Consider the following 11,330-nt stretch of genomic DNA (forward strand, 5'->3'; position numbering starts at 1 on the left):
CCTGGCATTCGCCTGAAGCTCAGCAAAAGTATGGTAAGTGGAGTTTGACACAAACTCCCGGATATCCCTCCTCAACACTCCCAAGTACCGGCTCATCCGAGCCTGATCAGTGGACACCAGCTCGGGGCAGAACATCGCCCTCTCATGAAACTTCCGCGTGATCACCGCGACAGAATCAGTACCCTGCTTGAGGGTTAAGAACTCCTGAACCAATCGTTCCCTCTCCACCGGGGGAACGTACTCATCTCTGAACATGGCCGTAAACCCCTCCCATGTTACTGCTGTAGTCTCTGCCAAAGTGAAGTTCGCCGTCACGAACTTCCACCAGTCCTTCGCTCCCAGACGGAGCTGGTTCAATGCGAACTGTACCCTCAGGTGCTCCGGGCATGAACAAGTGTAGAAGCACCCCTCTATATCCGCGATCCACCTCATCGCAGCAATCGGATCCTGCGTCCCATCGAACTCTGGTGGCTTCGTGTTGCTGAACTCTCGGAACAGCAACGAATCACCCCCCTGTGGCCTAGCAGCGGCCACAGCTGCGGTAGCTGCAGCGGTTGCAGCCTCAGTCAATGCGGCCTACCGCTCATCGAACGTCTCCATCAGTGTGGTCTTAATAGACCCAAACATCTCCGGGATCTCAGCCCGGATCGCCGCCGCTACCTCCTCTTGAATCATCTGACGAATCTCCTCGTCACTCACACCGCTCGAACTCGCTCCGTGGCGCGGTCTAACCATGATGTTTCTGAAATACAACATTAAAATATCAGAGACTCCACCGAGTATAATCGTACTCGATACGCAACCCTACTCAGTCCCCGATATCCAGGGATTCTTACTTGGGTCTCCCACTGACCCGGTGTCCTCGGTAGTATGGGCCCAATACTACCGACCACACCGCATCAGCGTTCATCCCAAGTCCTCCTCCCCAAACTCCGGATAGTGAGTACTCTACTTCTGATATGCACTATCTACCCACATACTAACAACGCATCTCATATAGGCAAATTTCCCTAGACTAAGGCATCACAAATCAGGCCACTCTAGTCCTATCATGAATACCTAGTCTTCTAGCATGCATAACAATTCATATCATATAATATTGTAAGGTATTTTGGGGATCTTTACCGTTCGGGCGCTGACTGATCGTACACACTGCTTCTTTCTTGCTTACCACGAAACCATTTACAAAAGTTTATGCCTTTAGTTAAAAAGTTTTCCTCAAATCCTCGGTTTGAGTTCAGCTACTTCCGAAGGTGCACCCGAATCCCTCAAACCAAGGCTCTGATACCAATTGTAACAACGCAAATTTTCAAACAAATTTTTCATTTTAAAAATATATTTATTTCCATTCAAAACAAGGCATAAATAGTTTAAGTATTCTGTCAAATACAAATAATCAAAATCCCAAGATCATAAAAGCATTCTTCAGTGTGTATCGATCACGCCGGCGCCTTCCCACGGTCCTCGCTAGTACCTGAAATACATGCACAACAACTGTAAGCATAAATGCTTAGTGAGTTCCCTAATATACAACTTACGCACATACACCTTTCCAGGCCCTGACCTTCCGGTCCATGTGTCTCAGGGGACTTCCGTCCCTGCTGGGTAAACCTTCCGGTCCTACCCACGCCGACCTTCCGGTCCATCACACGACATATCGCCTTCCGGCCCATAACATATTGTCTTCCGGCCCATAATATATTCGCCTTCCGGCCCATGACATACATAGCACATATAACAAATAGCTTACCACATATAGCATACATATCACATATCATATCCGACCTTCCGGTCACACAGTCAAACCCTTCCGGGTACAGTATAGTGAGAAGACTCACCTCGTAAAAGCTGAAAGCTAGCAAATCCCGAAATGACTCGTGCACAATCCGACGAGCTACAACCTCCCTATAACATCACATATCTCATTAACACTTATATCTTCTAAGTGTGACTATCCCTAAGAAGTCAGACTTAGGTCAACTCTGGTCAACGGTCAACGGTCAACTCGACCGGACTCGGCAAGTGCCATGGCGACTCGGCGAGTCTAGACGTCCTCCAACTCTCTGAGATTCCCTATCTACTCGTCGAGTATCCTCCTCGACCCGACGAGTTACTCCTGGAAGAATCGCGGGGCCACCCCGACTCCACTCGTCGAGTCTGATGAACAACTCGGCGAGTCCCAGTGAATCTTCAAGCTACTCGCCGAGTCTGAAGAACAACTCGGCGAGTCCATGCCATGCAGACGAGCAACTGCTTCCTAAATTACGTATGGTCCCGAGATATACAATCATGGGACTTTCTGGACTTCTAAACATCTTATTACTGGGGTATAAACGTCTGGGTAATAACATAATAACCCATCTAATCACTAAATGGGTTTCATAAACCCTAGATTCGTATACACATCAAAATGACAGAAATGGTCCGAGTATTACCTGAAAACGCACTCTCTGTGTCCCCCAAACCTCAGGACTCGATCCTCCTTGATATTCCTTTGACCAAATTCTTTTTCTTCTTGCCTAACAAGTTCCTCCAAGTTCCAATAGCTTTCTCTCCTGCTCTAGACGTCCACAACGATTAGGGTTCTCAATCGACCAAAAGACGGACAATGACGGCCTAAGAGGCGTTATATACGATCCAAAACCGAACGGTTAGGGTTTCTGCTGAACAGCGTCGACTCGCCGAGTCCATATCTGGACTCGTCGAGTCCAGTCGCGAACCCGCGACCAAGTCTGCGATCCTACTCGGCGAGTCTAGGCTCCAACTCGCCGAGTCCCCTCTTAAATCACCCCCAAAAACATAATTTAATAATACCTGAGATTCCGGGCTGTTACAGTGACTTTGTACATATTCATTACAGGAGGGTCAGTGCATATAAGTTTAAATTCTAAACAGATTTCGATAAATGATAGGAATTTGAAATTCTCACATTTTTCGATAAGGATTTGGGAGTGTGAAATTAGAATCATTGGAATTATGTTCAATTGGTTTATTTCACAAAGTAAGGATCATAGACAAACATAGAGTGCATACTTGGTGTATGGCAAAGCTATTGTTTAAGAAAAACATAGTGTACATGCTTGGAGCATGGGACAACTAGTGTTTTTAATTCAAGTATAAAGTTGATAAAACCGAAACAATGAATAATGAGTAATCAGTATGGTGATAAATAAAAGTGTTTATTTATATCATAGGGTTTGATACCATATTTGATTCATTAATTTATTCTTGTGTTTCACTTTGCATGTTTTGACTTCCAGAATAACTAAGTCGCTCTTCCTGAATGACTAAGTTATTCAAACCATCCGCAGTCGGTCATATGTTGGAAGTAGATATGAATCAAGACTGTCATGGGTTGGTTTGTAGAGGTCCAAGTTGGTGGACAAAGTGGTGCTACAACACTCATGAGTGCTCATAAGTTCTAAGTATTGGATTCAACCCGTGCTCATTTGAATCACTTCATGGATTTTATCACGAGTGATCATGAGACGATAATATCTTATATTCTTAAAACCTAGAGATATGAGTTGTTACTATGAGTTGGTTATATATTGATTGCACGAAAACGCATTGGTAACTCGATGTTATAAAACGTGTCTTTGTGTATGATTCAACAAGTAATAGAACAAGCCATATGAGTCGAAGTTTATCCATTCCTTTTACCTTCGGGATAAAAGCGATATCTGTGGGCCCTCGATGATTTAGCGATGACACATGTGAGTGCTTGGCCAAGCCATGACTGATTTGATTTGTTCAATCAGTCCGTCATCATAAATCGAAAATCGGGAAACAACAAATGAACAGAGAGAATGATTATAATCCATGTCTCAGTCCATATGATATCTAGAATGGAGGAATATATGATCCTTTATCTAATGGACAAGTCAGTGACAAGGTCAGACAACGGCTTTAAGAGCTACGATTGCCAGTTAGGTTTTGAAGTCATACTCAATAATAGTTTTAGACTTATCCAAGTGGGAGACTGTTGGATTAATGTCTAAGTCCATAACTATATTTGGTATGTACTTGACCTGACCCGGCATGGTCCATTTGGGTTGCACTTCACCGGTACAATTTATATGGATAGTCTTTTGAGAATTGTATATTTATGATTTATATTAATATATTATAAGTTCTAATATATAAATATGGGATCATATTATTTAATTAGTATTGATCAAGAATTAATTTAGAATTAATTAAGTGATCAAAAAGAACTCTTATATATATGGAATGGGCCAAGTTCATTTAGGTTGGGCTAAGCTTTCATGGATGGTCCATGGAGCTTTTAACCCATGGATCCTATGTAAATGAAAGGTCATGGGTATTAGGGTTTACATGGATGTAACCCTAATCCTCCATAATATATAAAGGGGTCATTGGCTCACAAAATTGGCACAAGTGTGTGAAAATAAGAGTGGGCCGATTTTAGTGTGCATACATATTCTCTCAAGTTCTTCCAAGGTGTTTTGGTGATTTGTGATTCCATTTGAGGCTTCCACACTATTGGGGCTAAGCTCTTAAAGCTTGAAGACATCAAGCTACATCAAAAGGTATGTCATCTAACTAGAACTTTGTAATATAGGTGCTTGATAATATGCTAGTTAGGATGAAACCTTGGAATAGTTAATATTTGCATGTATAATAGAGAAAACATAGATCCAAGTTTTATAGGGTTGCATGTACACCATAGGAGTGTTAGAATGCTCAAAACCCAACAGTAGCGTCACTATACTCGGTAATATACCATCACTAACATCACAATACTCGTCAAAACTCGAGGAATCTCACACACTACAAGTTCCGTCGTCTTATCTCAACCTTCCTTGATTCGAGTACGGATCCTCTGCTTTTAGTAGTACGGGCCCATACTACCTTCCACATATATCCGTACTTTCCTCAAGAACTGCCTTCACTCCACCAAGTCCCTTCTACTGCTACCGCTTTCTTCTACTCTCATCCTAGGCTTCCCCTAGGGTAATCACCAACCCACTCTCCGCTATCAGCTGCACAAGAAGTCCCGACTACCTCCCCTAACTAGCTCATGAATACTCTTACATATCACTAAGACTAGATAATTCTTCGAATGAGAGATCCTACCCTACAACGGTTAGACACAGACAAGAGTTGCGCAATAGAGCTAGACCTAACCTTCTAAAATTATTTAATCCTCACAATATGTAACCTAACATATTCATTTACTAGTTAGTGAAAGATAACTAAGACTCCTAAAAGCGGAAAGCAAGCAACATTCGAGCATCGAGTACACATAATCAAGCATATACTACTCTGGTTATCATACTGACAATTTTGTACTAGCATGCAGTTTTCATAGAGCTGTAACACATATAACAGGCACATAAGGCATCCTTCCTAGATCCTTAGTCCTAATCTAGCATGTTGTTCTAATAAACCTGATAATCATAACATAGCATAAACTTGTATGGTTCATTTGGGAGTACTTACTTGAGCTTGGCTGATCGCATGCACCACACCCTTTTCTCTTTTCAAAGTTCTTTTCTTTCTAAAATTTCTTTTCACTTTGTCCAAAACTCTTTTCTTTCCTCAAAATCATTCTTACAAAAATTGGTTTTCTTTTGAAAAAATCTATACCAATCCTTAGTTTTAGTTCAGACATACCCAAAAGCGGACCTGAATCCCTCAAACCAAGGCTCTAATACCAACTTGTAACATCCCAAAAATACAACGCAAACATTTTTGTTTGAAAACATTACCAAACCATAATATCAAATATCACAATAGAAAAACTATGAATCACGTGTCTCAGAATGTCATAATAAATTTATCAAATCAAACTAGTGTCAATATCATATCAAAATATCAGAGTCGAAATCCCAGGCTAAACTGCAGTGTGTGCCATGCCATCATCCTGAGCCCTTCCCTTTGCTAGCTGAAGTACCTGAAACCAAAACTAAAACTATAAGCACGAAGCTTAGTGAGCTCCCCCAAACTACCACATATCATACAATAACATATAAACACAGATTGGGCATTGTCCACTGCATTAGACCAAAGTCTGGAAACTGTATCAGACCGAAGTCCGAAACTAACCAGGGCCTTGCCCTCTGCATCGGACCGAAGTCCGGAAACTGCATCGGACCGAAGTCCGAAACTAACCAGGGCCTTTCCTCTGCATCGGACCGAAGTCCGGAAACTACATCAGACCGGAGTCCGGAATTAACCACGGCATTGCCCTCTGCATCGGACCGAAGTCCGAAAACTGCATCGGACCGAAGTCCGGAAATAACCAGGGCCTTGCCATCTGCATCGGACCAAAGTCTGGAACTGATTGAACATAGCATAACATAATCATAACTACTAGCATAAACACATACTGCATACTGCATCGGACCGAAGTCCGGAACACATAACACAAATACATGCTTGAATCACAAAGACATCAAGCACCCTGAACTACTGCATCGGACCGAAGTCCGGGGCTACTGCTAACTAAACGGGCCGGCATTGCGGCCGTAGACCCGTTCCTACTGGAAGGAAACTCTCCTCACATGCTGAAGTCCCGCTGACAAAACCATAGCTGCTCGATGACAAATTCTCGATCTGTCAATATCAAATAACACCCAATTAGTAATTGGGTCTCAACATATAACCATAAATACATACTTGGATAATTACTACATTACCCCAAGGTTGGTTTTATTCAAACCAAAGGCCCAATCCATAGGCCCAAAGTCAACTATGAATCAAAGCCCAACATATGGGCCAATTTTCCAAATTGGGCCTAAACCTTCATAAGGACTTACCATAAGGCCCAACCATTTGGTTCAGTCCAATTTTCAACATTCTAATGGCCTAATATCATATAATCATAAAGGCCCAAACTATGGCCCATCTATGGCACAGTCTTCCAAATTGGGCCCAACTCCTCATATGGGCCTTACCTCAAAGCCCTTTAATTATTCTAATCCATTTGCTTAATCTTGGATGGTCCATTAATAATCCAATCATCAAGGCCCAATTGAAAGGCCCAATAATAAACCCAAGTGAAATTAGGGTTTTCACATAAAATGATGATTAGTGTTAAGTGTTTCTCACTTAACCCATTAAGGACTTAATCCACTAAGGACTTAATCCATTAAGTCCAATATTGCTTAGATTAATTTTTGCCAAAGATTATTATTTAATATCTCCAATTATTAAATAATTTCCGTGTGTCCCGATTAATTCCCCAAATTAGGGTTTTATTGGCATTATGGTTTTTCCAACCCAAATACTAGCCCATTAAGCCCATTAGCTAGGTCCTTTGACCAATTAGGGTTTATTGGGCCCATTATGATTCTACTAGGCCCTTTAGGGTTTCACTAAGCACATTAGTCACATGCTTGGGCTTTTAGGTCCATTAAGCTTTATTGGGCCCATTAGAGCTTACAAGGTCCATTAGGCTTTTAGTCCCTTGTCCAAACATCCCAAACTAGTCACTATCCAACAAGGCACACCGCCACCCGACATGGCGGCCGGTGCCGGCAGGAGGCGGTAGCCACTACCCTATGGTGGTGGTTTGATTTTTTTTCCTTTCATTATTCCAATTTTACAATTTACAACAAAATCTCAAATAAACACACACACACACACCCACTCTAGTGGTGGCCGACGGCGGTACAAGGCGGCAGCCACCACCTCACGGTGGTGGTGGTGGCGATTCTTGTGAATTCTAGCCAAATGACACTACACCCAACATCCACTAACAACAAAAATATACCCACACTTAGGCTTCGATCTTGAAGGAGGAACTGTGATGGCGGAGTGAGGAAAGGATCGACGAAACGAGCCGGTGGCGGAAACGGAGGTACGTTGAGGCAGTCATCGGAAGAAAAGGGCAGCAACAATGACCACTAAGGGTCTCTTCTGGTCATCTACTGCCATGGCGCTTCATGGCAGCCTTCGTCTTCAGCTGTGGCCGAGTGAAATGGTGACAAAAGTAGCAACGATATTAGCGTCCACAACGGCGACGCCAATGACCGAGAAAGAGTGCCATCTGCAACAGGAGAACGTCCAACGACGGGGTGGTCTTCAACGAGAACGGCAACAGGGCCTCCATGGTGCTTATTCGACTGGCCACCATGGTTCTTCCCCCTTTACACGCTACGTCCGGCGATTTGGCTTCACCGGTTTCTGTCTTCACGGTGGCTAGGAGATTGCGACGGCTGGAAGGGAGGTGAGGTGAGGTGAGGGTGGCTGCTGGTGGATCTCCGATGATGGCGACTGCCTTCATGAGCTAGGGTTAGAGTCACCGGGTGAAGGGTCTTATATACCCTAATCCCATAAATAAGTTTCCCATATTGACAGATTCGATCCCTCCTTCCTTCTTTTCTTTCAAAATAAGTTCATATTTTACACTATTAACCCTGCCTTCAGAAATCTTTACAAACTGAATCCAAAACTTACATTTTAAGCCCTGATCCATAAATTTCTTCCATAATAGATCCCTAAATTACCAATAAACACTTCAGCCTTCAAATCTTTTCAATTTAAGTCCATAAATTACCAAATGCACCATAACCTCCGAAATTATATTCAATTTAATCCCAAACTTACTCCTTTAACCCCCGACTTCTAAAATTCTTCACAAATCAGTCCGGGACTCACATTTTACTAATTTATTTAAATAAACGAGGTGTCACACCCTAAACCTAGAAAATCAATAGAAATACATAGAAAAAATGCTTTGAGGTATATTATTTATTTATTTATTTTGACTTTATAGGGCTAAAAATCGCAAACTTTTATACCAATTAGTTTTAATATATATATATATATATATATATATATATATATATATATATATATATATATATATATATATATATATTCAGAGATTTTTATTAAAAACTAGAAAAATGATCTCAGGCTTCGCCCGTGTAAGATAAAATTTTGAGAAAAGTTTTCTTTACAACCCAAAGCATTTGGGAAAATAAGGTAGGTATACTTCCGTTTTCCTCGGTTGTAAATTAAATAATATTTGCTATACAAATAATGGTTGTAAACAATAATAAGATGTTATAACATTCCTCCTGAGAAGCACCTGTTATCCCCCACAAATCCCCCACTCGACATCAAAATTTTCAAATTATCAAAATACCAAAATCCTTGATACCTTTGTTCTTACCGTTAAACTTTTGCAAATTCATATAAAGTGAACATTAAAGCCATATAAATTTTAAAATCATAATGGGAAACTATAGAGCGAACAAATAAATTATTAAGAAAAATAAGCAAAGTCCAACCCAAATATTCCTCCCCTGCAACACCAAGGTCAAGGTTGCCAATATAAATCCCCAACAACATTTAGAAAGAAGAAAGTTATAAAGAAAATGAGAAGAAGTATATAATTCAAAATATCCAGACTTATAGTTGTGTTTGTTTGATCAGTGTCCACAAGAATAACAGCCACTGTAACTAAAATGAAAAAAAAAAAAAAAAAAAAAAAAAAACATATTTCTCAAAAGTCTTGTAATTTTGTTGAATATAGTTGAATGGAAATAGTAAAAGGAGTTTAACATAGCATAAAAATCCACTTTTATTAAAGATATAATTGCATTAAAGAAAAGTATACGATGAAGGGAATTGCAAACATAGTGAAAATAAAAGATCTTCTTACTTGCGAAAAAGAGTTATGCATCTTTAGCTCAACCTGTAATAAAACCGTAAACCACTTACTACACCATTGCAAATTAACAGAATTCAAAAGATTTATTTGTATATTGATCCCAACTGATAGCATATGCAAAAGTTTGAGGAAGAAGCATGCGATACAGGGGAGGAGGCTCATTAAAACATACAAAAAGCAAAAATACTTGTCATCAATCTAAAATAGATTTGAGAAAACAATCTGTTTTCTGCTTTCCTGCATATGACCTAAAATTAGTAAAAAAAAAACCCATGAAGAAAGTAAGGAATAAAGAAAGTCATGGTTTTAAAACTATTTTTTTTTCATTTATCTGTTATTGTAATTGAAAAAAACCATGTTTCAAAAACACAAAATTACCCAACTAAACCATAAAAGTTTAAGTATGAAGTTATAAATCTGATATCAATTTGGAATCTAATTCAATGGCAAGAAAAGATGGAAAATGAATGGAATGGGAAGTGGTATTGCAATTTGCATTTTATACTTCTCTTTCTAGTCTTAAGAGATACCTGTATGTTGTTTTTCAACATGATTCACCAACGCCACACTTTGACACATGCACCACCTCCATTGCCGCCACTACCACGACCATTACTATAACTATCCTGACCAAACACCACCATTTGGACAAAACTGCCCCTAAAATTCAATACATGTGCAACATATGGATATAAAGATGTAAGCCCTTTTTTCGATAAATCAAGAATTGATGAAACATAAAACATTACCAACTTATACAATTACACTATCAACATCAACACCTAAAGTCCCTGCAAATAAAATCCACAAATAGAATTAAAAAAATAAGACGCAAAATCATTTTACAATGAAGTCCGAATAGCATAGGCGAAGCAAAAAAAATAGTAACATAAAACTTCAATCAATTCAAGTGCTTACCTTTGTGTAAAATTCGTTCTCGTGACCAATCGAATCCACCAGAAAACTTACAATCACTACTTCACACTTGATGGATACATGAGATAGCAAAAGTCATTAGAACGGAAGGTGGGGGAAACCGAAGGTAAACCCTAAAAATGACAAATGTAAATGTAATAAATCAAGAGAAATCAGAAAGTGAAATGCAAATCGGGTTCCTAAATCCAACAAACCTTATGAAAATTATTCTAAAATCAAGGTGTAATGAAAACAGGGGATGGAAATCGACACCTGTTGAAGCATCAACCTTCTAATTGTGGGAATTAAACCCTAATCAAAGTGCTTCATGTGATGTTCCTGCTATGAACTCCTAAATCAAAACATTGGACCTGGTCACAAAAAGAGGCAAAATTGACCTATTATCCAGAAAAAGCAAACCAAAAATAGAACTAATACCTTAGTTAGAAGCGACGAAGAAGATCCTAAGCAAGAGTATTCGAAGCCGACGAAGGGATCCCCAAAATGACGAAGGCAAAAAAGCCATAACGACCGAGAGAGCTACCGTTTTTCCCAATAGAACTCTCGTATTGTTGATTCAATTACCCGACCAGACTCTGACACATCGTCGTTCCTTCCACTACCATCATTCTATAGGGCTCTGAGGCAACCTTTTCGGAGGAAGACAACAATTTAGGTTCTTTTGCTGTGCGACCTGAAATTCCACTGAAATATCGTCGATGCACTCTTTGGTGACCATCATCGTCGGTGCGAGTACCATTATTCC

General features: G+C 40.2%; 1 long non-coding RNA gene and 1 pseudogene across 7 annotated transcripts in view; one reads left to right on the forward strand and one right to left on the reverse strand.

Moving 5' to 3' along the window:
- LOC145053200 (polyubiquitin-like) overlaps positions 1–11,330 on the forward strand; it is a 274,535-nt pseudogene that overhangs the window by 46,195 nt on the left and 217,010 nt on the right.
- LOC145053202 (uncharacterized) overlaps positions 5,738–11,330 on the reverse strand; it is a 5,636-nt gene continuing 43 nt past the window's right edge. The window contains exons 1-6 of one of the 7 annotated variants that reach the window (XR_013684384.1): positions 11,003–11,330; positions 10,838–10,935; positions 10,568–10,698; positions 10,180–10,440; positions 9,641–9,673; positions 5,738–5,920 (exon numbers count right to left, since the gene is read on the reverse strand). The exon at positions 11,003–11,330 is cut by the window's right edge and continues 43 nt beyond it. This is a non-coding gene — a long non-coding RNA (uncharacterized LOC145053202). Of the gene's footprint in view, positions 5,921–7,539; positions 8,469–8,899; positions 9,439–9,541; positions 9,674–10,179; positions 10,441–10,567; positions 10,699–10,837; positions 10,936–11,002 lie in introns of those variants that run through there. The other 6 variants (XR_013684385.1, XR_013684386.1, XR_013684383.1 and 3 more) reach the window with 6 other exon arrangements.

The sequence above is a fragment of the Lactuca serriola genome, chromosome 5, assembly GCF_051521515.1.
Source record: "Lactuca serriola cultivar US96UC23 chromosome 5, Lser_US96UC23_V15, whole genome shotgun sequence".
Lineage (NCBI taxonomy): Eukaryota > Viridiplantae > Streptophyta > Magnoliopsida > Asterales > Asteraceae > Lactuca > Lactuca serriola.